The 23151-nt window shown below is 40.4% G+C and overlaps 1 protein-coding gene across 36 annotated transcripts in view; it reads left to right on the top strand.

Moving 5' to 3' along the window:
• The window catches only part of THRB (thyroid hormone receptor beta), a 414019-nt gene that overhangs the window by 94235 nt on the left and 296633 nt on the right, over nt 1–23151 (top strand). For 2 of the 36 annotated variants that reach the window (XM_064277391.1, XM_064277394.1), the window contains exon 1: nt 7783–23151. This exon is cut by the window's right edge and continues 12942 nt beyond it. The exons of the other annotated variants lie outside the window; for them this stretch is intronic. The gene's annotated coding sequence lies outside the window, so the exon portion shown is untranslated. Of the gene's footprint in view, nt 1–7782 lie in introns of those variants that run through there. 36 annotated transcript variants of the gene reach the window in all.

The raw sequence follows: 23151 nt of genomic DNA, 5'->3' as shown, positions 1-23151 counted from the left end.
GAGGAGAAATGTTAATTAGTCCAATGCTTCCAGGACAACTTACCTCTTCATCTACATGTTGTTGTTTAGAGGGGTGGGGACACCCCACCATGTGTTGTCTCCATTTACAAAGAGATTTAAATCTAAAGATGATGCTGATCGTTGTTATTATTGCTTCTGTTTTTAACTGCTCCGCTCTACATTATTTAGTGGGATACATTGATATCATATCTCATTCTCGTTATCTTCATTTTATATACTCCCTTTAGTGACTTATAATTTGTACAAGTTTATAATCTTAGCTGTAAATTATGATGGGAATAGAAATAAGGCTGTGACGATTCCAATTTTTTTCTTTTAAAATTCAAGACAATTTTAGGATAGGTAACACAAAAAGAACCCTCTAAGTCAACCTTGTAGATAGAAAAATCCCAAGTAAAATGCCAGCAGATTCAATCTAGCAAATCTTAAAGACAAAACAATAAGGAACCAAAAACAATAGAGTTGATTCTTATAACAACACAAGAAATTTTAGTATTAAGAAAAGTTGTTATTACAATTCATCCTTTCTATAAGTTAAATGAGAAAAATTTTATTGTCTCTATAGATGCCCAAAAAGTATTTGATTTGACATACACTGCTGATGAAAACTCTTAGTAAAACAGACATAGAAGGCTAATTCCTTAAAATGATAAAAGTTATTTATCTGAAATAAAGATTATCACTTAGTTATAAAATTCTATATGTATTTTCATTGAAATGAGAAACAAGAAAATGATGACAACTTATTATTTTTCTCAAAAGTCTAGTGAATATCATGACAAGAAAAAATAGGTAAAGTGATCAGAAAGGGGAAGTGTGGTGCAGTGAGTTACCTAATATGGCTCTTCCAGCCATAGTCTTTGTGACTCCAGCACAATGACTCTGTGGGACAATGCAAATAAGGTGTATGGAACCTGTGATGGTTAAGGTTATGTGTACATAATGATATAATTTGGCTGTTATATAATGATGTAGTCATCCTTCATTTTGAATCTGATGTAGTCATCCTCCATTTTGTGGTCTGATGTAATTATCTTCCGTTTTGTGGTATTGTATAATTGTATATGTTAATGGGGCAGGATTAGGATGGGGTATATCTTGAGTCATGCCCTTACTAAAGAGTGTGGCTTCTCAGGTCACACTGTAATTTAAATGATGCCCTTCACACCCTTGTACCACCTTGCTCAAGTAAGGGGAGTTTCCTTGAGGGTGTGGTCTGACTCAGGTCACAACCTTGCTTGAGATAAACAGAAAAAAGAAGAGAGAAGTGAGCAGAGAGGGGGGACCTCACTACTACCAAGAAAGAACAGCTAGCAGTAGAGTGCATCCTTTAGACCTGGGATTCCGGTGGTGTGAACCTCCTAGACCCAGGAGACAGAAAGCTGCAATTCCAGAAATGGCACAAGTTGGCAAGTATTGGCAGCAAGCATCGCAGAGAACTAGCAGCAGCAGAAACAGGAAACCAGCAGGAGACATCGTGGTGGGTTCCAGCTTATGGATGGAGAAAGATGAGCACCTTCGGGCAGGAGGCTTCCTGGTGGAGTAGGGTGCCTCTGAGCACTTGTCAGTGGAGGTAGGCTTGCCCACCCATGGAATGAGAGAGCTGAGCACCTTCAGGCTGAGGCTTGCTGGCAGAGTGATGTGCTCCCGGGCACTTATTGGCGGAGCTGAAGAGCTTTGTAACACTTGCCCGAGCAGGGCAGAGGCCAGGCCAAAGGCCAAGGGGCCGAGGGCCAGAGAGGGGCCTGCCTGTGGGCATGCCTGAGAATAGGCTGTCCTGATTGAAGAACTATATCCTGAGTCATTGCTGATCCTGAATTGTAACCTGTTACTTCCGTAATAAACCTCATAATCGTAAGTATTGTCTGTGAGTTCTGTGTGGCTATTGCCGTGAATTAGTGAATTATTCAATCCAGCAGAGGTATAGAGAGTACCTAGGGAGGGATGGCTGGTGTCAGAATTGGTAAAAAGGTTGGTGAGAAGAAGTATGTCTGACCTCCGCCTCCTAGGAATCAGCCTTGAGCTGTTGATGCTGATGGTGATTTTCTCTCCCTCTTCTTGTGAAGATAGAGGAGGTCAGATGCCATGACCGCGCCATTTTTACAGGAAGTAGAAAATTCCCATTTGTCTATATGTAAAACTCAAGAGAATCAACTGAAATAAAAATAACTAGTAGGATTGTCAAGAGTCCTGTATGGTATCTGCTTACAAAAATGTATACACAAAAATTGAGTATACTTGTTATCCATAATGAAGTAGAAAGTAAACATTACACATTAATGTAAATAACACTTTTTATCAAAATAACTACATTTTTCAGAATAAAAGAAAATATTGACAAGAGTAGTACTGTTTTACATTTTTGAGCATGTCTTTCATGTCCAGCTTATAGACGTCAACTGGATTCTCTTGTCTGCTTCTACATTTCATCTGTTGTAATATGCTTTTTTGTTGAAATGTATGAAGAAAATGCAGCTTCAAACAGTTATGCAGTTGGAACATATTTTAATAGCCTTTCCAAGTAACTGTGGAAATTCTGCTTTGATACTACACCAAGACTGAACAAGTGGTAGTTTCTTAAAGTGTAGTTGGAATGTGAACTATGAAATGTTATCACTGAACTTTCCATGTTTCGTTACATTAAAATCTATTCACTTCTCTTGTATTTGGAATGATCTTTTGCCCATCTGTGATTTTGTAACTTAATCATTTGGGAAATATTGGTTCACTGTATAATGCAGATATTCCTGGTATAGACACATTTCTTTATATCATATTCAAAATTCTATTTATCAAATCTCCACTGATATCAGAAAAGTCTTTATCTGTTGGGAACCTGCCATGCTCATAATGGTGGCTGTAAATTTTCCAAAATCCTAATTTTCATTTGAAAGCTCAAATCTTGTCATTGGCAACAGTTACTGAGAGTTGTTTTCCTTGAAATGACAGGCTCTTCATTCACTTTTGAGAAAAAGTCAGCCAACACCCATGTCTGAATAATCAGTTTGTCTCTTAGCCCTTCTTTCAGGGAGAAATTATGTTCTGTGAAGAGAGTAAGTAGTTCAACTCACAACTCAAACAATCACACAAGTGCTTCTCCTCAAGACAGCCATTGTATTTCAATATGGAAAAGAAGCACTTTATGCACAATTGCAATTTTGTCACTTAGAATATTTATACAAAAAAACAGTCCTCAAAGATTGAAATTTAATAAATAGTACTTCGACAAGAACATTCTTAAGTTAAATTGGCTTTTTTGTTTTGTTTTGTCTTTTTTACAAGTGGTTGTCTTAGTTACCTAGTGCTGCTGTAACAAAACATACCACAAGTGGGTGGCTTTAAAGAGCAGAAATTTATTTTCTTGCAGTCCAGGAGGTTAGAAGTCTGAATTCAGGACGTGGTTCCAGGGCAGGTCCTTCTCTGTGTGTTTCAGTTTCTGTAGCGAGTGATCCTTGAAGTTCCCAGGCTTGAAAATGCATCTGTCACGTATGTCTGTTCTCATATATGTTTTTCTGTGTCTAATCCGCACTTTTCATAAGTCAGGAGTGATTAGGTTTAGGACCCACCCTACTAGGTATGATCTAATTAACATAACAAGAAAACCCTATTTCTCAACAGGATCTTATCCCTAGGTATAGGGGCCAGGACTTCAAAACATATTTTTGTGGGACACAATCCCTAACAATGGTGAAGAATACAATGACTACTACTAGTACAGTTGGTGCTATAGCCTTGATTCATTCCCAGGTGCCATTGTTTTACCCACTGTTACTTTTCTTAACCAATAGTTTGGATGTCAACACAGTGAAAAAAACAAATAATGTCTTCATATTATTATGAAATTTATTTTGACTTCACAGACATCGTTCAGGGGTCTTGTGGTCCTCGGGGTCCTTGAACACACTTTGAGAACTGTGCCCTCTCTTTAACGAACATTATCATTTTACCTTGTTTGCTTCAAAAGTGTTTGTTCATAAAGTATTATGGATCCAGCTAAAACCTCTATCCTCTCTCCCCAGAGATAACGACTATCTTGAAAAAAAGTATCCTTTCTTTACATGGTTTTACCCTTGCTCTGTGTATATAAACACCCACAACAGTTTGTTTTGTTTCTTAAATTTACATAAATGACTCCATTCTGCATGTATTCTTTTACCAATATTTTTTCCATTCAACACCATGACATTGTTTTTGAGATAGATTCACGTTCATACATACAGACCTAGTTCATGTGTCTTAACTGCTGTTTGATATTCCTCTCTTTGTTCCTGTATTGACAGATATTTAGATTTTTTCAGACTTTTCACTGATATGAGTATTTCCTTAAACAAGAGTCATTCTAGGTTGTATACCAGGATGTGGAGTTCCCAGGTCAAACAGTGTACTTAACGCTTAGCTTTATGGATATATATTATCTAATCGTCTCTAACATGATATAACCAGCTTACAACCTGGTATAGTTCTTAGTGAGCACTCTCTTTTTTAAGGCAAATAGACAGTATGTCAAAAGGTTCCAAAAAAAAAAGGGCATAATTTTTTAATCATGAATTCCAATTCTAAGAGTTGACTATATTGGCCATTTGGCTATCAGGAATGTGTGAAGATTTTTTTACAAAGTTGTTTCTTCTACTATTATTTATAAAACTGAAAATCTGCACAGCAGATTCTCAATGTTTAATTTTAAGTGATTAGTTAGATAACCTATGGTATCTTTTTATGGACTGTTATGTAGTCATTATATATCCTAATTTTGTTTAACTGATACATGTTATTTTTTATAACTAGATTTATTAAATGGGTGGCAGGACTACAGGTACATTTATTTTCTTCTTTATTTTTTTTTTTCTTATCTACTTTGCTAGAGAGGAAACATTTATTTAAAAAAGAAAGAAGAAGAAGGGAAGGTTAGAGAGTATACTTGAAACCTCAACCCCTTTTAAAATGTCAGGTCAGGTCAAAAAAGTAGAACAGCAATTCCCCAATTTGATTGTGCATTGGAGTCCTTGGGGGCTTGTTGAAACCTCCAGAGGTTTTTTAAATTGTAGGCTGGGGTTCAAAGAGGCCCCCAAAAGCAAGGGTGTCACGCATGCTAAGAAATACTAATTTGAAACCCATAACTAATTCAATCAGAGATGTCCGTGTCAATGAAAAGTAAGGGGGAGTCTTATAATTTTCAGTATGCAGCTGGCAAAAGAGAAAGCTGGCCGTGTGAGAGTTCCATGGTGCCTCTCCACATGGAGGGCTGAAGCTGAGGGTAGGCGCCTCTGTGACCACGTTCTGGGGCCAGGAAGGAGCTCTCTTCTGAAAGCCTGCCTCAGACTTGACTTTCTTCTTGGTTTAACCTCCTTTAGACTTTGCCGTTGCTTTCTTCTCCTTAGCTCTGGCGGCCTGCCCTGAAGCAGACAAGGTTAAAGCATGCAGGTGGCAGCTCCAGGTGTTTGTTCTCAGGTTCTCTTCCATCTCTTCTTCACCCCCTTCCCCCCCACACCCGGCCCTTGGCTGCTCCCTCTGTGGAGCAGCTCTTCTCAAATTTGAGCAACAGAATCTTTGGTAGAACTTGTCAAAACTCATATCCCTAGTCCACCCAGCCCCAGAGTTTCTGATGTAGTCGGTCTGGCATGGGGCCCAACAAATTTTTGCTTTGATTGCCACTGGTCCATGGGCCACAGTTTGAGTAGCGCTGATGTAGGGCAAATCAGATTAGCTGGAGACAGCTAGCCAGGGACACTAGAAGGCTGAGCAGTTCCTGTCACAGGGACATTCAGCACACAAACTTAAGACTCTATCCTCATTAGGAGGCTGGGCAGTTATTTGATGTGGAAGCAATAGCATTACACGTAGCAGGGGTATCTTAGTCATCTAGAGCGCTATAACAGAAATACCACAGATGGATAGCTTTAACAAAGAGAAATTTATTTTCTCACAGTAAAGTAGGCTACAAGTCCAAATGCAGGGTGTTGGCTCCAGGGGAAGGCTTTCTCTCTCTGTCGGTTCTGGAGGCAGGTCCTTGTCATCAATCTTCCCCTGGACTAGGAGCTTCTCCACACAGGGACCCTGGGTCCAAAGGATGCACTGTGCTCCCAGCACTGCTTTCTTGGTTGTATAAGGTCCCCAACTCTCTGCTCGCTTCCCTTTCATCTCTTGTAAGTTTAAAGGTGGCGCAGGCCGCACCCCAGGGAAACTCCCTTTACATTGGATCAAGGATGTGACCTGAGCAAGGCTGTTACATTCCACCCTAATCCTCTTTAACTATAGGCAGAGGTTATGATTTATAACACGTAGGAAAATCACAAAACGGAGGACAACCACACAATACTGGGAATCATGGCCTAACCAAGTTGACACATATTTTGGGGGGACACAATTCAATCCATGACAAGTGGTAATAATAATAAAAAGAATATTGCTGTTGTTAGCTGTTGTCAAGTCGGCCCCTGATTCACAGCAACCCCGTGCACAACAGAATGAAACTCTGCCTGGTCCTGTGCCGGCCTCACGATCTATTGGGGATGGAACCATTGTGACCCACAGGGTTTTCACTGATTGGTTTTTGGAACTAGTTCACCAGGTCTTTCTTTCTACTCCTTCTTAGTTTAGAAGTACCACTGAAACCTGTTCAGTATCATAGCAACACTTAAGCCTCCACTGAGAGACAGGTGGTAGCTGTACATGAGATTCATTGATGGGGAATCAAAACCTCAGCTCACCCATGGAAGGCAAGAGTTCTACCCCTGAGTCACCACGGCCCCAACAAGAAGAATATCAAGAGTGGGAATAGTATAGTAAGATTAATAACGAAATGACAAACACAAATACCTATGGACTGTTTTCCTTCCCATGTTTTCATGAAACTCTTGAATGTGATCTTGCCAGAACACAGACAAGATTTGGGATGCAAAAAAAATGTCATGAAATCACGAATTTCAAAAGTATCTCTTTTTAATTGGCTGTGTTACTCTTTCAGTGAAAGGAAGATCTTTAAAAACATACCAGACCTTATGATCCAGAAAAAGCTGCTTCTTTTCCTTCTGAGGGTATTATTTATCTTTGGCGAATAGATCCCGCCAAGCCATTTTTATAGCCTCACATGTTATCAAATGTGTTTTTATTGCTCAATCTAACTACTCCCTCTCTCAGCCTATTGCATTAGCCCTGCCTTTAGAGGCTAAGTGAAAACTGCTGTCTAGATGAAAGGGATTTGAAAAAAAAAGCACGTTTGTGGTTTTCCTTTTCGTGTTAAATTATGAATACGGTAATTGGCAGTTAATGAGATAGAAGTGCTATAGCCTCAGACACTTTGAGTTACTCATGTCTCGCTACTGTTTTCATTTGGCCCTTGTTTCCCAAATACCAGACCTGTAATTACGCCAGAATTTATCTGGGCGAGAGAATGTTTTATTTTTCCTTATTGCTGCCTACAGAGCATAAAGCTGTGGAAGGCGTTGAACTTACAAAACTAACTTTAACTCCCCAGTGAAAAATTGGGGGACAACTCAGTAAGGTAAAAGCAAAGCCATATGAATTATAGACTCTAGAGCTCAGGAAGACATCTAGAAAACATCTGGTCTAGCCATTTGTCTTTAGTATCAACCTCATTTTGCAGTCGAATTAGTTAAGACTCACAAACATGAAATGTATACGGAGCTGGGATTCCAACTGCAGATTTGTCTCGTCCTAAAATTAGTAACCCTGGGCCTTGTTGAAGAGGTTTGGCCCCTGGCTCCTGCCTCCTGTATGGTGGTTTTTTTTTTTTTTTTTTGTCACTTCATGTTATTTATTGCCTGTCTACCTTGAACTCTTTCACTATCTGGTTGAGTGTTTTCCAAAAGCTTTTAGTTAAATATTAGTTCTTCACTTATATTTAATTTGTGTAGTATCTTTCAATGACTGTGCCATTGCAAGAGAGATACTTTGATGTACTAAATTTACACACCTACCTGAGTGAGGACGATATGTGCATTTTGTTTTTTATTAAAAAGTTCATGCCTTGCGTTGATGTTAAAAATGTCAGTCTTTGTTTCCATTCAAGTGCTAATCTTTCTAAAAATGTCCCTGGCGTTGAAGGACATCCAAAAGGCAGTAACTTCTTAGAACCTTGGGTTCAGATTACAAATGTGTTTGGCTAGCTCCATGTTGAAGTTCAAATTATCTCAGAATTATTTTAAATATTTGTACAGGAACGCTGATTAGCTTACTAACGCATTGCCTCATAACCATCCACTAATAACCACCTTGGTTTCTGATCGTTAACTGCACGGGTTCTAGCATGTTCTCAGCAAAGTAGTTTGCTTCAGTGTTTGAAGCTGTTGTATGATGTTTTTACCCTAGGAGTTGAAAGTGTGGCTTTAGATAAGGCATTTGAAAATGGATTTTTAAAACTATGTTTATACTTTGCAGCAGAAGAATTGAAATGAAAGTTCTGATGAGGTAATATTCCCCTTCTTTTTTTTTGGAATAACTATTTCCTTATTGCTCACGTTTAAACTGGAGACCAGCTGCATGGCGTAGAGAGAAGGATGCTGGTATGGGAATCAGGATACCTGAGATTTAGTTCTGGCTCTGGCATTCACTCATGACCTTGGACAAGTCATTTAATTTCTCTGAGTGTTGGTTTCTATACATGAGAAAATGAGGCAAGGTAATTCCTAAACTGTTTTCCAGTGGGAAGGTTCTGGAAATGTGTGATTTCTGCCAAGAGAAGGTAAACCAGCTAGAAGACAAGAAATCAGTGGTTGGGTGAGGCAGGCCTTTGCCTCACTTATATCTTACCTTTGACAGGGTTGACTAGCTGGGCATGCAACCTGTGCAGTGGCGCAGGGCCCCACACTCAGGAGGGCTCTCTCCTTGTTTTACTGCTCTGCTGTTGCCATCTGAAACTTTTTTATTCCTGAGCAAGAGGTCCTGCATTTTCATTTTTCACTGAGCCCTGCACAGCATGGAGTTAGTCCTGCCTTTTGGTAATACACTTCCTGCCAGTGTGTCAACCCATTGAAAAAAGGTCTCAGCCTCAAATTGGTCACTTTTACCACCATGGTGTCTTTCAGGTAGACTAAGGAGAACAAACTGTTGACAAAAAAAATATATGTGGATGCTTTTTTTCCCTCTTGTCATTTTCAATTATTGGGTTGCCTACATTTTCTTCTATTATGATTCCTTGCCTGACCTCAATCCCATTTTTATTAATGAGAATTTGCTCAGCTGCTAACTGAAAGGTTGGCAGTTCAAGCCTACCAGATGCTGTCCGGGAGAAGGATGTGGAGGTCTGCTTCTGTAAAGATTACAGCACTGGAAACCCTATGGGACAGTTCTAGTCTGTCCTATATGGTCACTATGAGTCGGAATCAACTCAGAGCAATGGGTTTGGGTTTTTTTTTTTTTTTTTGTCTCTCCACCCAACATCATTCTCTCCATTGCCACATAATCAGTTATAGTACAATGCAAAGGATATTCTTGGCTTTGAATTATCACCTTGTTGTGCATTTTAATTTTCCTGGAAAATCTGCAGTTTACAACAGCTTGACAGACTCGAGGGAATTCTCCTTTGGTCTAATGCCACCAGCAAAGGGTTTTCTCTCTGTCTGTAACGTGGGCTGTTTCCATCCGCAACTGGTTTGTTCTGACCGATTAGCTCCTCTTCCCCTTTGAGAATGGAATGACCATGCAGGACTGTGAGAGGTAAACTCTGTAGAGAAAGGGATTTTTCTGAATGTTCTAAAATGCACGTTCACGCAGCGGCTGGCCTGACTACGCAGGTTAACACTGATAAAAATTACTCTGCGATTGCGAGGGACATGTTTCCTTGTTTTATTCATGATTGCATGTCAGTGGACCAAAGAGCAAACGAGACAGGAGAAAATGTTGCTATGGACCCATTGATGACTGGATTGGTTTTTATAGTATGAGTCTGGTTTCAGAAACTTGGAGCAAATCTTTAAGCAACTGAACAGCTAAGTTATGTATCACATATGTGATAATAAATTGCTTCAGTAGGCCACTCCAGGGTGTCTGTTTTTAGAACGTTGTAAATGCCAAACCAATCCTCAAACTTTTTTTTCTTTTAAGAATTTAGTGTTGATAATCTCCCAAAGTGTGGTATCTTTTTGCCATAAATTTATAAGTTTTTATTCCATTTACTTAGATATTGATGTGGTTGTTAGGTGCCCTTGAGTTGATTGCAACTCGTAGTGACCCCTGTGTACAACAGAACAAAACACTGCCTGGTCCTGTACCATTCTCACAATTGTTATACTTGAGCCCATTGTGGCACTCACTGTGTCAATCCATCTCATTTAGGGTCTTCCTCTTTTTCATTGACCCTCTGCTTTACCAAGCATGGTGTTCTTCTCCAGGGACTGGTCCCTCTCAATAATATGTCCAAAGTACGTGAGATAAAGTCTTGCCATCCTTGCTTCTAAGCAGCATTCTGTCTGTACTTCTTCCAAGACAGGTTTGTTCGTTCTTCTGGCAGTCCATGGTATATTCAATATTTTACTTAATAATATCTGAATGTTTTAAAATATTTATAGTCTTTTCCTCCATACAACTGAATTTAAGTGACACTCCCTATGTTTATTTCAAACTGTTATCCTAGTTTCTGACTTCTAGATTGGGAAACATCACTCCTATCTTTTGAATTGCTTAATCAGGCAGAAGGAATCCGCAAATGGGAGCTGTGACTGCTTATCAATACCAGATATAAGACTTTGTTGAATGACCAGTTGCATTCCATTAAAAACTTACTTCCTTTCCTGTTCTTAAGGCAACTGTAAAACAGTGGGTGAAACCCATGCGAAGTTGTTCACTACAGATTAGTAAGTAAACACAATTAAGCTTGTGTGCACCTTGCTTTCTGGTTAATCAGTCCCTGCCCAACACTCATGCTTCCAGGCTGAAAGTACAAGTTTGGGAAACAAGTCAGGTTTCCTTCCCTGTCATCAGTCTTTAAAATGCTGATTCTCACCCAGGCAGGTTCTTCTTCCACAAATAGCCTCTGTGTGCTTGTCTGGGAAGGGGACGCGCATGGCAAGTGTCTTTCTGCATTGCTGAGTTGAAGGAGGGTATTTTCATGTAGGATTTGGGGGACCATATTAAAACTTCTGACACTTCCTATAAATCACCCAGGCAAATGCCCATTTATTCCAAGGAGGCAGCCAGGAAAGCAGACATAGAATCTTGTGTACATGGCTCTAAATCCTGGCTCCACTACACTATTTGGGTAATTTTCAGTGAATTCTTTAACTTCTTTGAATCTCATCTTCATCTTCTATGTCGTGAGAATATAAAAAATCTACTGAAGCTCATCATTGGATCAACTAGGATAACCAGTGTAAAATCTCTAGCCCAAGTTGGAAATTCAATGTATTTTACTCCTCTCTCCTTTTTAAGGAGCCCTGGTGACACAGTGGAACCCTGGTGGCGTAGTGGTTAAGAGCTCAGCTGCTAACAAAAAGGTGGGCAGTTCGAATCCACCAGCTGCTCCTTGGAAACCCTAGGCGGCAGTTCTACTCTGTCCTATTGGGACTCAATGGCAATGGGTTCTCCCTTTTAATATCAGAGACATGGTGGACTCCAAGTTTGAGAACTCATTGTTTGGCCTTGAATTCAAAGAATTACAAAGACCTCTTGCAAAAATGGAAGTTGGATTATGACTGGACACACCATATCCCACTTCTACATCGCTCTGTTTCTTTAGTGGTCTTAAAGCCTTTGTTCCTTGGCGGGCTATAGGACCTCACCTCATGAGGTCTTCCTGCCACCCTAAGAAAAATATTACTACTGTCCACGACTCTGGTGATCCATCAGCATTCCAGCAAGCTACCCAGCTGTTGGAAACAGCAGGTATTTATTTTCTTTGGCTGGACCATGCAAAGATGAAATACAGTTGCCTGTTTTTGGAGATGCATTCCTGGTCTCTGTCATTTGGCTAGGTGAAGCACTGGAATGTATTGTGACCTTGGTCTGTACATTGACCTCTCCCAGGTGCCCCTAGGACACGTTTGTGCAGGTATTTGTGGGCCAGGAAGCTGAAACTAAGCCCAGCCTTCCCTAAGACTCTTTCCTTTGGAAGAATTGTCAGGAGGAGTATTTGTGTGACTATCAGTAGGGGGGAGCATTTTACCATGACTAGTGTGTCAGACCCTGTACAGATGGAGTTACTCTCAGGGGATATGAGATCTAACTTGGTTCTTCAAGTGATCTGAGTGTTTAATCCTCTTGAGGACTTGGATTGCCTCTCGCTGATAACGGAAATACTGATCTTTTCTTCCATGGGGCTCCCTGTAATGTCCTAAAGGTAACAGGCCTGGAATGACTTTACTCCAAGGACAATGTATAGATTCAAGTAGTGGCATTTGTATTATTTGTATTCCTATGGGGAGATTAAGTCCACTTGTTTTCTACAAAGAACTCAGAAGCTTTCCTGATGATGCTGTGTCAAAAGTTGGGAACTACGAATTTGAGAACTACAAATGAGCAAGCATGAAAAGAAACATTAATTCAATAAGGAATTTAGTATTTATTTTTATTAGGCTGCACTGTTGTGTAAGTCCTTTTAAAAAACTTTGCGGATATAAGTAGAGATAATAAAAAGTAGAGTAAACTGGTTATTCTCTATATTAAGAAAGAAGAATAGAAGCATATATAAATTCCAACAGGTATATAAACCAAAAACCATCAAACCCGTTGCCGTCAAGTCGATCCCGACTCATAGGGACCCTATAGGACAGAGTAGAACTGCCCCACAGAGTTTCCACGGAGTGCCTGGAAGATTTGAACTGCCGACCTTTTGGTTCGCAGCCATAGTTCTTAACCATTGGGCCACCAGGGTTTCCAACAGGTATATAGAAATTCCAAAATCTCTGAAAATCATTTCTGGGATTTGACCTAGTATATGTAAATCTAAACATGTAAGTTCAAATGTTACTCAGACAACTATAAATATGTAAAGACTAAACGATTTGATCTTGAAATGCAATCACTTATAACAAGACATCCAGATACATTCGCTTTTTCTGCTTGAGTTCAGTATATCCCCTTGAGAAATGTGAGACTTTGCCTTATAATGGGGAAGAAAGAAGCATAGATAGTAACTTGAGGACAATTTACATATATATATTTTTTTATAACTTTTTTAGGTGAAGAAGTCCATAGAGTTACTTTGATTACACCTAGAATTAATTCTCAATAAATCTAGAATTTTCATCTGAAGAAAAAAAGTCAAATCCTCAATAAATTCAACATTAATAAACTATTAAATATTTTCCCCCTAGACTTGGAATAAATAAAATGAAGTTTTCCAGTTTAAACAAAACCTATGTGTGGTTTTTTGATAGTAAGAAATGAAAGAGTGCAGGTAAAAGTGCTTTGGAAATGGTAACGAACTTGACGGGGTCCCATGAAGGGCAGGGTAGCATAGGAGTAAAGAGCACAGCTTTGGAATCAGATGGCATGGGTTCCAATTCCAACACAGCTGCGCTTGTGCAAATTATTTAATCTCTTTCTGCCCCACTGTCCATGTCTATAAAATAGGGATCATAATAATTCTCATCACTACTATGAAGAGTGGAAACCCTCGTGGCGTAGTGGTTAAGAGTTTGGCTGCTAACCAAAAGGTTGGCAGTTCAAATCTACCAGGCGCTCCTTGGAAACCCTATGGGGCAGTTCTGCTCTGTCCTATAGGATCGCTATGAGTCGGAATCGACTCGAGGGCTATGGGTTACTGGGTTTCACTGTGAAGAGTAATTGAGTTAGCACATGTAAAATTCTCAGGGCAATGTCTGGCACATAGAAATTACTCAGTGAATGTTGATGATCGTGGTGATGATGATGATGGTGATGCAGAGGTATTTGGGGGAAAAAAGGTATAAAAGAAAGAAGCATTGCTGTTCAAAAGTGGGCAATGGACCAGCTGACCTAATCCACTTAAGGAGGAGTAACCGGTATGTTAGAAACAATTTAGGTTTGGAATTAGAATGGAAAAACTCACCCAGTTTGTAAATATGTTCTAAACTGAGACAGTTGTCTTTCCTGGTCCTTGTAGAAGTATTATCAGCCCCATTTAACATAGTTTAGGAATAAGATATTCGTAAACAATCATTGCTGTGGAGATACTAGTTTAAAAACAAAGTTTAACAAGAGACCCCTGTCTCCAGATTTAATTGCAAGTATCATAGAGATTATGAAATGGTAATGTGGGATAATAAAATGTTTTTATTGCCACAAATATGGGGATGATGGTATTATTCAAGAACGAAGACAAAGCAGTTTGAAAAAAGGGACATTTCTCCACAAGACCATTTCCAAATCTGTACCATAGTTGTTCTTTGTGCCTTTGACCATGTTTAGCCACCCAATTCCTGAAGACTTCTGGCTAAATATTCCACACTGCGAAGCCAGAACCACCTGGGCTTTATCTGCTCATGGCTGTGATGCATATATCACCTTCCAAAGAATCTTCCTAAGACCATCCAGCTTTCCTCACCCCACCTTGCCTTACCAGCTTCACCGCTCCCTCTACCCAGCTGGACCATGCAACCACACTTTGCCTGGCATGCACCTCCCCTCTTTGCTGGCACAGACACAGGCTGGGCCAAATGTCTCCTAAAGAGATTCATCTCTGCTTTTCTAGCAGCTGAGAGAAATTGTCTGCAGGGCTGCCTCAGAGCTGCCAAAATTATTCCAGCCATACTTGGCAAAAGCCCAGACTGTGAGCCCTTCATGCTAAAAATGGAGAATTGGGTCCAATATTCTTGCTGTAATTCTCTAAACTCCAACATTTTAAAAATAAAAATGTATAGATTCAGGAAAAGGATTGGAAAGCAGCTGGGCCCCCAGGCTGAGAGGCTGACTGAAAGCAGAGCAGCTGCAGCCTTCAGCCTGTGCTGGCTGCATACCCTTGGGTAGACCCCTTGATTTCTTTGAACCCTGGGCCTGAGGATTCAGGGCCATAAAACAGAGTTAACAAGTGTTGAGCTATCCAATTTCTTGTGAGACTTCCAGAGTAGAGTTGGTTTGTTCAGCAGTTTGCAAATGGAAAGTATTGCAGAAATGCTTATAATAATAAAACCCTAATTATAGCCCAGGTTCTGGGGCTGCTGTAATGGGAAGGATGGCCCTTGCAAGACCTAACATGTCTATCAAAGAGCTGGTGGGTGCCTCCCCAAGTAAACACTGTATTATATATGGTGATAGCTCATATGTCCATCAACATAATAAGGCTGGCTGGACAGCTGCTTTAGTTTAAGATAAGCAAAGCAGGCCTGGAGTGTTTTAAAGCCATTTATGCACAGATGGATAAGCCTAAAGTACATTTCAGCTGGAGGGTAGGGACTGGGTCTCTTACCTCTCAATAGCTTCGTAGTACCTTATGATTGGAGTCCCTGGTGGTGCCAGTGATAACGTGCTGAGCTGCTAACCGAAAGGTTCATGGTTTGAGTCCACTCAGGGGCATCTTGGAAGAAAGGCCTAGTGATTTACTTCTAAAAAATCAGCCACTGAAAACCATATGGAGCACAATTCTAGCCTGACACACATGACGTCACTAGGAGTTGGCGTCAAGTCAGTGGCAGCTGGTGGTGATGGTGGACCTTAGGGTGGCATATAGTAGCTGATTGATAATGGCTGTTTCCTCTTCCCCTAGCGTATTGTCATCAGTGGGAGGTGGCTTGGGAGGAGTGGCATGAGAACCTTTGGGTACCAAGAGCACACAGTCTAAATAAAATCAGTGGGTTTGCTATACAGATGTAGCCTTTGGACAAGGTATCTGGTTCCCCCTTCCCAGCAGTTTGTCACCTCTATGCTGCCTCCAAAAAAGATTCTTAAACTTCCGTTCAAAGCCTGTTGCTGTCAAGTTAACTCCGACTCAGGAGCCCTGGTGGCACAGTGGTTAAGAGCTCAGCTGCTAACCAAAAGGTTGGCAGTTCGAATCTACCAGCCACTCCTTGGAAACCATATGGAGCAGTTCTGCTCTTTCCTATAGGATTACTATGAGTTGGAATCAATTCAAGGGCAACAGATTTTAACCTTCTATTACCAAAAACCAAACCAAACCCTTTGCCTTCGGGTTGACTCTGATTCATAGCGACCCTATAGGACAGAGTACGCCTGCCCTATACGGTTTCAGAATCGACTCCACGGCAATGGTTTTTTATATGCTAAACTTCTGTTGGTTACCTTTAATTCAATGGGTGCTTCAAAAATAATTGTTAATTCAACTGCCTCTCTGACGGACATTTACATCAGTCCAAGATTGTGAACACCGCTGAACAGATTCCTACTTGTTGAGTATTGCTTATTGCCAAAGCTATTTTTATAAACACTGCCAAATGCCTTTAATCCTCCTTCAGTCCAGTGTATCTTACGGGGTGCTTTTGTTGTTACAACTAACTTTTTGGCAGAGAGTGGGGCGACAAGGAAAAGGGAATTGAAGTAGGAATCAGCTTGCAGAAAGATCCTAGGAAAAACCCTTTCCCCTGCGTGTCATTTTGCATTCCATTAGAGAACAACGGATTAAAAACAAAGCATAAATCTGGCTGAGAACCTGAAAGGCAAGTTTCAGCTTGAGTGAATTTTTAACAGCCTTAAAGCGGGGGGTTAAAATGAAATTCTGACAACCTTAACTACACTTCTTTCTTAAAGCTTTGCTGTAATAATAAAGGTGAAATGTCAGCAGTCACATATTATTCTATGTAACAATGGTTGATAATTTTTCCTCTGTGGGATCACTTACCCCTTTTTAGTCTCAACTCTGCATTTTGATTGACTGCCCAAAGATGGCAATTACTGAAGCCATTTATCTGCACCTGGGCAGCACACCCAGGGCCCGCTCTGCAGGGGTTTGCTCTTGGTGACTTCAGCCAAGCCAATGAGTTTTGTGATATGGTCGACTAACAGCCTTTGGGTTTAAAATCACTCCGATAACCTGTGTTCATCCTTAAGCCTTGAAAACACACTAATTGCTATGTTTTCTGAAAAGGAGAACCCAGCTTTTTTCTGTATATCAGGAAAGCATCTTCACACATCCAGTAGACCATGCAAAGGCTCCATCAGAATATTCTAGAAGAGTAGGCTACTCGTGGTTATCACAAAGTGGTGAAAGGGATTGTTTTTAATTTTATTCATTTAACAAGCATGCTTAGTACATCTGCTGTGTTCACCAGCTTAAGGCACCTGTTTAGAGAGAACTACCCAAAAAAACCAAACCTATTGCCATTGAGTCAATTCCAACTCATAGCAACCCTATAGGACAGAGTAGAACTGCCCCATAGGGTATCCAAGGAGTGGCTGGTGGATTTGAACTACCAACTTTTTGGTTAGCAGCTGAGCTCTTAACCACTTCACCACCAGGACTCCATTACATAGAATCAGCATCAAAGAGGCTTCTAGTTTATGGGAAAAGTCAGATAAAAGGTATAAGTTATTGAAGGAAGTAGGCTGACCAGGGAAGTAGTCTTCCTGGAGATTAGAAGCTGGAATCCTGGGATCAATCATGACCTGTCAAAGCAAATGTCCCCAGGGGCCAGCAGGTATAGAAAATGAATGACAGAAACTGGTAAGAACTGGGGCCAAATGGAGCATTTGAGCACCATTTAAAGGGAACACCATCCCTCAAGTCCAGCTCTCAGTGCCATGTGCAAATGATGGCTCATTGTTGCCAGGGCTTTAGCTCTTTCAAAAGATTTTTTTTTTTCAGTGTTGACAACAAATTCACAATTTTTAAATCCCTGCAAGGTCCACACAAAACAATTCTAGACAGAACTTGGTCCATAGGCCAGCGGTTCTTTCCCTTAGGGTTACCATATGTGCTGTCATAAAATTCCTTTCCATCTTCATTATCTTTGGTTGTCACAGGGTAGGTTCCCTGGGAAGCAGATTCTCAGACAGTTTATCCAGTGAGAGGTTTACTGGGGAGCGTTCTTGACAGCAACGCATTTAGAAGAAAGGAAGCAGGTTGAGACAGTGGGAGAGTTGAGCCACAATGGGAGAGTTGAGCCACAATGAAAGTCTGAGCCAACCTTCAAGGAGTACTGAAACTGGATTGGCCCTTCACAGTAGTCCAAAATTGGATGAGGGGGTCAGGTCTTTATGCCCTGCATGTATCAGTCATTGGATATAGGTTGCCTGGGGAAGGGGCATAACTTCGGGTGATGTGGCTCTTTTCAGCCAAAGCAGTCTCCATCCGAGGCCAGCAATATTCCCTGCAGGTCAGGGAAACAGTCCTTTGTTCCTGAAGGGGGATCTGGGTGGTGCATCACAGCGTCCATCATAATGGTAGGTGGTTCTTCCTGGGTTTTTCTGCCCAGACTGAGTTGCCCCTGAAAGCACTGTCCCAGTCACCAATGAACTGCTTTGGCATCATGCATTAGAGAAGACAGCTTATCTCATTAATTGTTTTTCCCAACCCTGTCCTTTCTCTGGGTCTGTCTCTTTCTCCACTTCTTATTGGCCTATATGCCACCCATGGAAAGCCCACTACTGTTGGACAGAATTCCTAAGCCCCTTGAGGAATTCCTAGCCCCTTGACCCAACCTCAGTGCTATAATCATATGTACTACAATCAATATTTGGGCTCCTTGTAAGAATGAAAGTTCAACCCAAGTGCATGGAGATGTCATGGAACATTGTGACTCACTCAGTTTTGCAACATGAGCTTTTCAATATCGTACTACATGCCAGGCACTGAGCTATCCACTTTGAACAGAACATGGTCCTTGCATGCAAGATGCTTGGTATTTACTTGTAATGCAGATGCTTAAGTGGGCTCTTATAGGGGTGGTCACAAAGATTGCCTTGGAAGGCCCCTTGGATGAAAAGTCTCTCATTAGAAACTATTCTAATAATCTTGGTGAACATCAAGGGAAGTGTGAAGCAAGACAAAGATGGCTGGGCCAGAGAGAGTCGAATTATAAAAGATGTTAAGGAGGTAGAGCTCATAAGATTCTGTGAACATTAGTGTATGTCAGGAGTGTGGGAGTGGGCATTCCAGCATGTTGTCCAGGTTGTAAGATTAAGTATATTGGGAAGACATGAGTGAATGACGAGATAACTGAAGAGAGAAGCACAAAGCATTGTGTATATACTACTGATAATTAAGATGTTGTTTAGTGCTTAATAACTGTCGTGGAATTTATTCCTCTCTGGGAATTAAGTCAGACAGTTATCAATAACCATGTTATATGTCAGATTTTGATAAGTATTATAATTAGAGCTGTCGACAGTATACCATGAAAGAACAAAGGAGGAAGGCATGAATTCCAATTGATAGGATAAGAAGGTATTCTTGAAGTAGATAATAATGATAATAACAGTGTCACTGATAGCTAATATAAACACTAGTGAGTGCTAAGGACCATGTTAAGTGCTTTGTAACTCATTTAGTCCTCTCCACAACCCTGTGATTTAGATGTTGTTATCATCTCCTTGGTATAGAGATGAGGAAACTGAAACTCTCAGAAAGGTTAAGTTGTTTTTCCAAAATTTTATGACAAGAAAGTAATGGAGTTGGGATTTGAACCCAGGTTTTATGAAGCTAAAGATTGGTGTCTTATCACAAAACTATATTATCTCCTACTTGAAATTGATCTTGACAGTAAACATGGCAGAGGGCAGTATCCTAACTTGAGGAAGCTGTTTTTGTAAAGTTAAGACAATATTCTAAGTTCAGGAGGAAACATAGGAGGTATCACCAAAACATAAGGTACAGGGGTGGGAGCATGACTTGAAGGTTAAATTTGGAAAACAGGCTGGAATCTTCTTACAGATGGCCTTGCGTACCACGCTGAGGAGTTAGGGGTTCTGTTCCATGTGAAATGTGTAGCCATGGAAGGTTGTGAGAAAGGCAGTGGTAAGATCTGTATTTTGAAACAGTAACCCTGACCTGAGGGTAGACGGATCAATGGAGAGACTGGAGGAAGGTGGGCAGAGAGGACGAGGCCTGTGTGCGTTCATTGACTAAGTACTTTGTAAATAGGACAAGGACAGTGGAAGTAGAAAGAGATGGAAGGAAGAGACTTACTGGAGGTGGGAAGGCAGGATTTGATCATTTCTTTGGCTCTGGTTTTGAGTTTGTGATATTGGGAATACAAGATGAAGATAAAGTTGAGGTGCAGAGAAAAAATGAGCTAGTTTCAGGCTGTGAAAATGGACATTTGTTCCTCAGGAGAGAGGATCTGTCTAGATTTGGGAATCTCCTTCTTCGAGATTTTGATGGCTGCTGGAGTTTGGATGAAATTTGGTCAGATGGAGTTGAGGTTGTTGGAAAAAAAAAATCTAACTTGAGATGTATGAAAGTATATAATTAAAGAACAGGTAAAGGAAGATAAGTCATATTTTACATCATATTATTTAATGAGAAATGAGCTGCTACTGTGGCCACATATTTTATCAAACTAAAAAAAAATTTGCACAGGCAAGAGGTTTGTGAACTTTCAATTTGGAATAAGAACTAGTATTTAGGATTGAGTAAAAAGTTTCAGAAGGGCAAGATTAACACACAATGATTTATCTTGAAACTCCAGCAGCCCCAGAGGTCAGTTCCATACTGGAGCACAGTCCTGCTTTCCCACTGTTAGTGATGAGCTCAGGTAGTTCCAATGCTCTCAATCGTTTTTTGGTTTTTCAGTTAATACCTTTTCCTGTTAAACCATCATTTGATGCTATTTAGTTCTGACTTGTTCAGAGTAAGGGTAGATTATTACTTTTATTCTAATGACATTATAATTGCAGGATTCATGTTTACAGCATGTAGTTCAAAATCCCTGAGTGAAGAAAGAGGGATGGATTTCCCAATAACTAACAGAGTGTGAAAACATACCCAGCCCCTCCCTGCTCTCCCAGCACAGCACACATAAATACCGTGTGTGTGTGTGTATGTGTGCGTGTGTGTGTGTGTGAGAGAGAGCTGTAGTTCATTTGATATTTCCTGGGAATGATTAATAATTTGGAGACTCCCCTGTTGTTGTTAGTTGGTTCCAACTCATAGCAAACCAATGTGCAATAGAGCAAAACACTGCCCAGTCCTGCACCATCCTTATAGTAGTTGCTAGGTTTGAGCCCATTGTATAGCCATTGTGTCAATCCATCCTGTCAAGGGTCATCCTCTTCTTCGCTGACCCTCTCACAACCTTACCAAGCAGGATATCCTTCTCCAGGAACTGATCCCTCCAGGTAACACATCCAAAGTACCTGAGACAAAGTCTCACCATCCTCATTTCCAAGGAACAAACTAAGGTTGGAAAGAAATTTCTGTTGCAGAAATTTTCAAAGCAGTTTATTCCCCCAGGTAGCAAGCTGATGGCCAGTTGTCTTTTTCTGATCATAATGAAAATGCAGCATTTCAAATTATATTCCCATTCTACGACAGTTATTAATAGAGCCCCATCTTTTAGACATCTGCGAAACACCATTTGTAATAGAATTCTTACTAGGCCTTAGAAATGGCACTCAGAGTATACTATTTTTCTTATTAAAAAGCTCTCTCCCTGATGCGTAGTCTACTAGCTTTCTAGAAAACAATTGCGTAGTGACCTACATTTTGTTTTAATCGAGGCATTGCATTCATGCAGTGCACAAGTCCTAAGTGTATGGCTCAGTGAATTTATATATATATATATATATACACATACACCTGTGGAGCCACCAGCCAGATTGGGTTATAGAAGGCTTCTACTCCTCATGCTCCCTTGCAGTCAATACCACAAAGATAACCCCTCTTCTGACTGATACGACATTGGTCAAGGGTGCTTGGGTGTTAAGAGCAATGCTTCCGTGTCAATAAATTCTGAAACGTATTTACTGGAGTGTGCTGAATAACTAGGAAGTACTCTTGACTTCTTTCCAGAGGTCACTTGTAAAGAGGAACTCTTTCTGTTCAAGTGACTAATCCCTAGGCTTTTGCAATCAGAAGTGGCATACTCTAATTATACTAGGGGTGAATTATACCAAAGGTAAAAATGATTCTAAGGGCGAATGATTTTATTGATTTCTGTCCTCCAAGTCTATTTTCACAGAATCAAATCACTAAATTTTCCCTCACCTCACCATTCCCCTACCCCCAAGCTTTCTAGTGATTATTATCTGAATGAAATTTCATATATATATATATACCCACTGATTGCTGTCAAGTTGATTTCAACTCATAGCAACCCCATAGGGTTTCCAAGGGCGTAAATCTCTATGGAAGCACACCGCCACGTCTCTCTCCCACCAAGTGGCTGGTGGTTTTGAACTGCTGACATTTTGGTTAATAGTCAATTGCTTTAACCACTGTGCCACTATGGCTTCATACACACACACACACACACACACACACATATGCATATATGTATATATATATATACATATGTATATATAAAAAAAGTGTATATATATATATACACACACACATACTTATATTTAAATATAGGGATTCCTGAGCGGCACAAATGGTTATGCACTTGACTACTAGTCAACAAGTTGGCAGTTTAAACCCACCAAAAGACACCTCAGAAGACAGGCCTGGCAGTCTGCTTCCGAAAGATTACAGTCCTGAAAACCCTATGGAGCAGCTCTATTGTGTACACAGGGAGTCTCCATGAGTCAAATCCAAACAACTCATAAGAACATATATATATATATATATAATTGTTGCTAGCTGCTGTTGAGTTGATATGCACAGTGGAAAAAAACACTGCCTGGTCTTGTGGCATCTCCATGATCAATTGCAGATCAGACCATTGTGACCTATAGGGTTTTCAATGGCTCATTTTTGGAAGTAGCTCTCCAGGCCTTTCTTCCAAGCACATTCTAGCATTCTAGTCTGGAAGCTCCACTGAAGCCTATTCAGTATCATGTGTACTTATTATTTTATGTATATAATATTATCTATATAAAGTATTATATAAGACATATAATACTTTATAATAATTCATGGCTTAGGAAGTTCTTGAAGTTGTGACAGTATCTGTCTTAGTCATCTAGAGCTGCTATAACAGAAATACCACAAGTAGATGGCTTTAACAAAGAGAAATTTATTTTCTCACAGTAACGTAGGCTAGAAGTCCAAATTCAGGACATGAGCTCCAGAGGAAGGCTTTCTTTTTCTGTGGGCTCTGGAGGAAGGTCCTTGTCATCAATCTTCACTTGGACTAGGAGCTT

The sequence above is a fragment of the Loxodonta africana genome, chromosome 27, assembly GCF_030014295.1.
Source record: "Loxodonta africana isolate mLoxAfr1 chromosome 27, mLoxAfr1.hap2, whole genome shotgun sequence".
NCBI lineage: Eukaryota > Metazoa > Chordata > Mammalia > Proboscidea > Elephantidae > Loxodonta > Loxodonta africana.
This window is presented reverse-complemented; position numbering and strand designations above follow the sequence as displayed.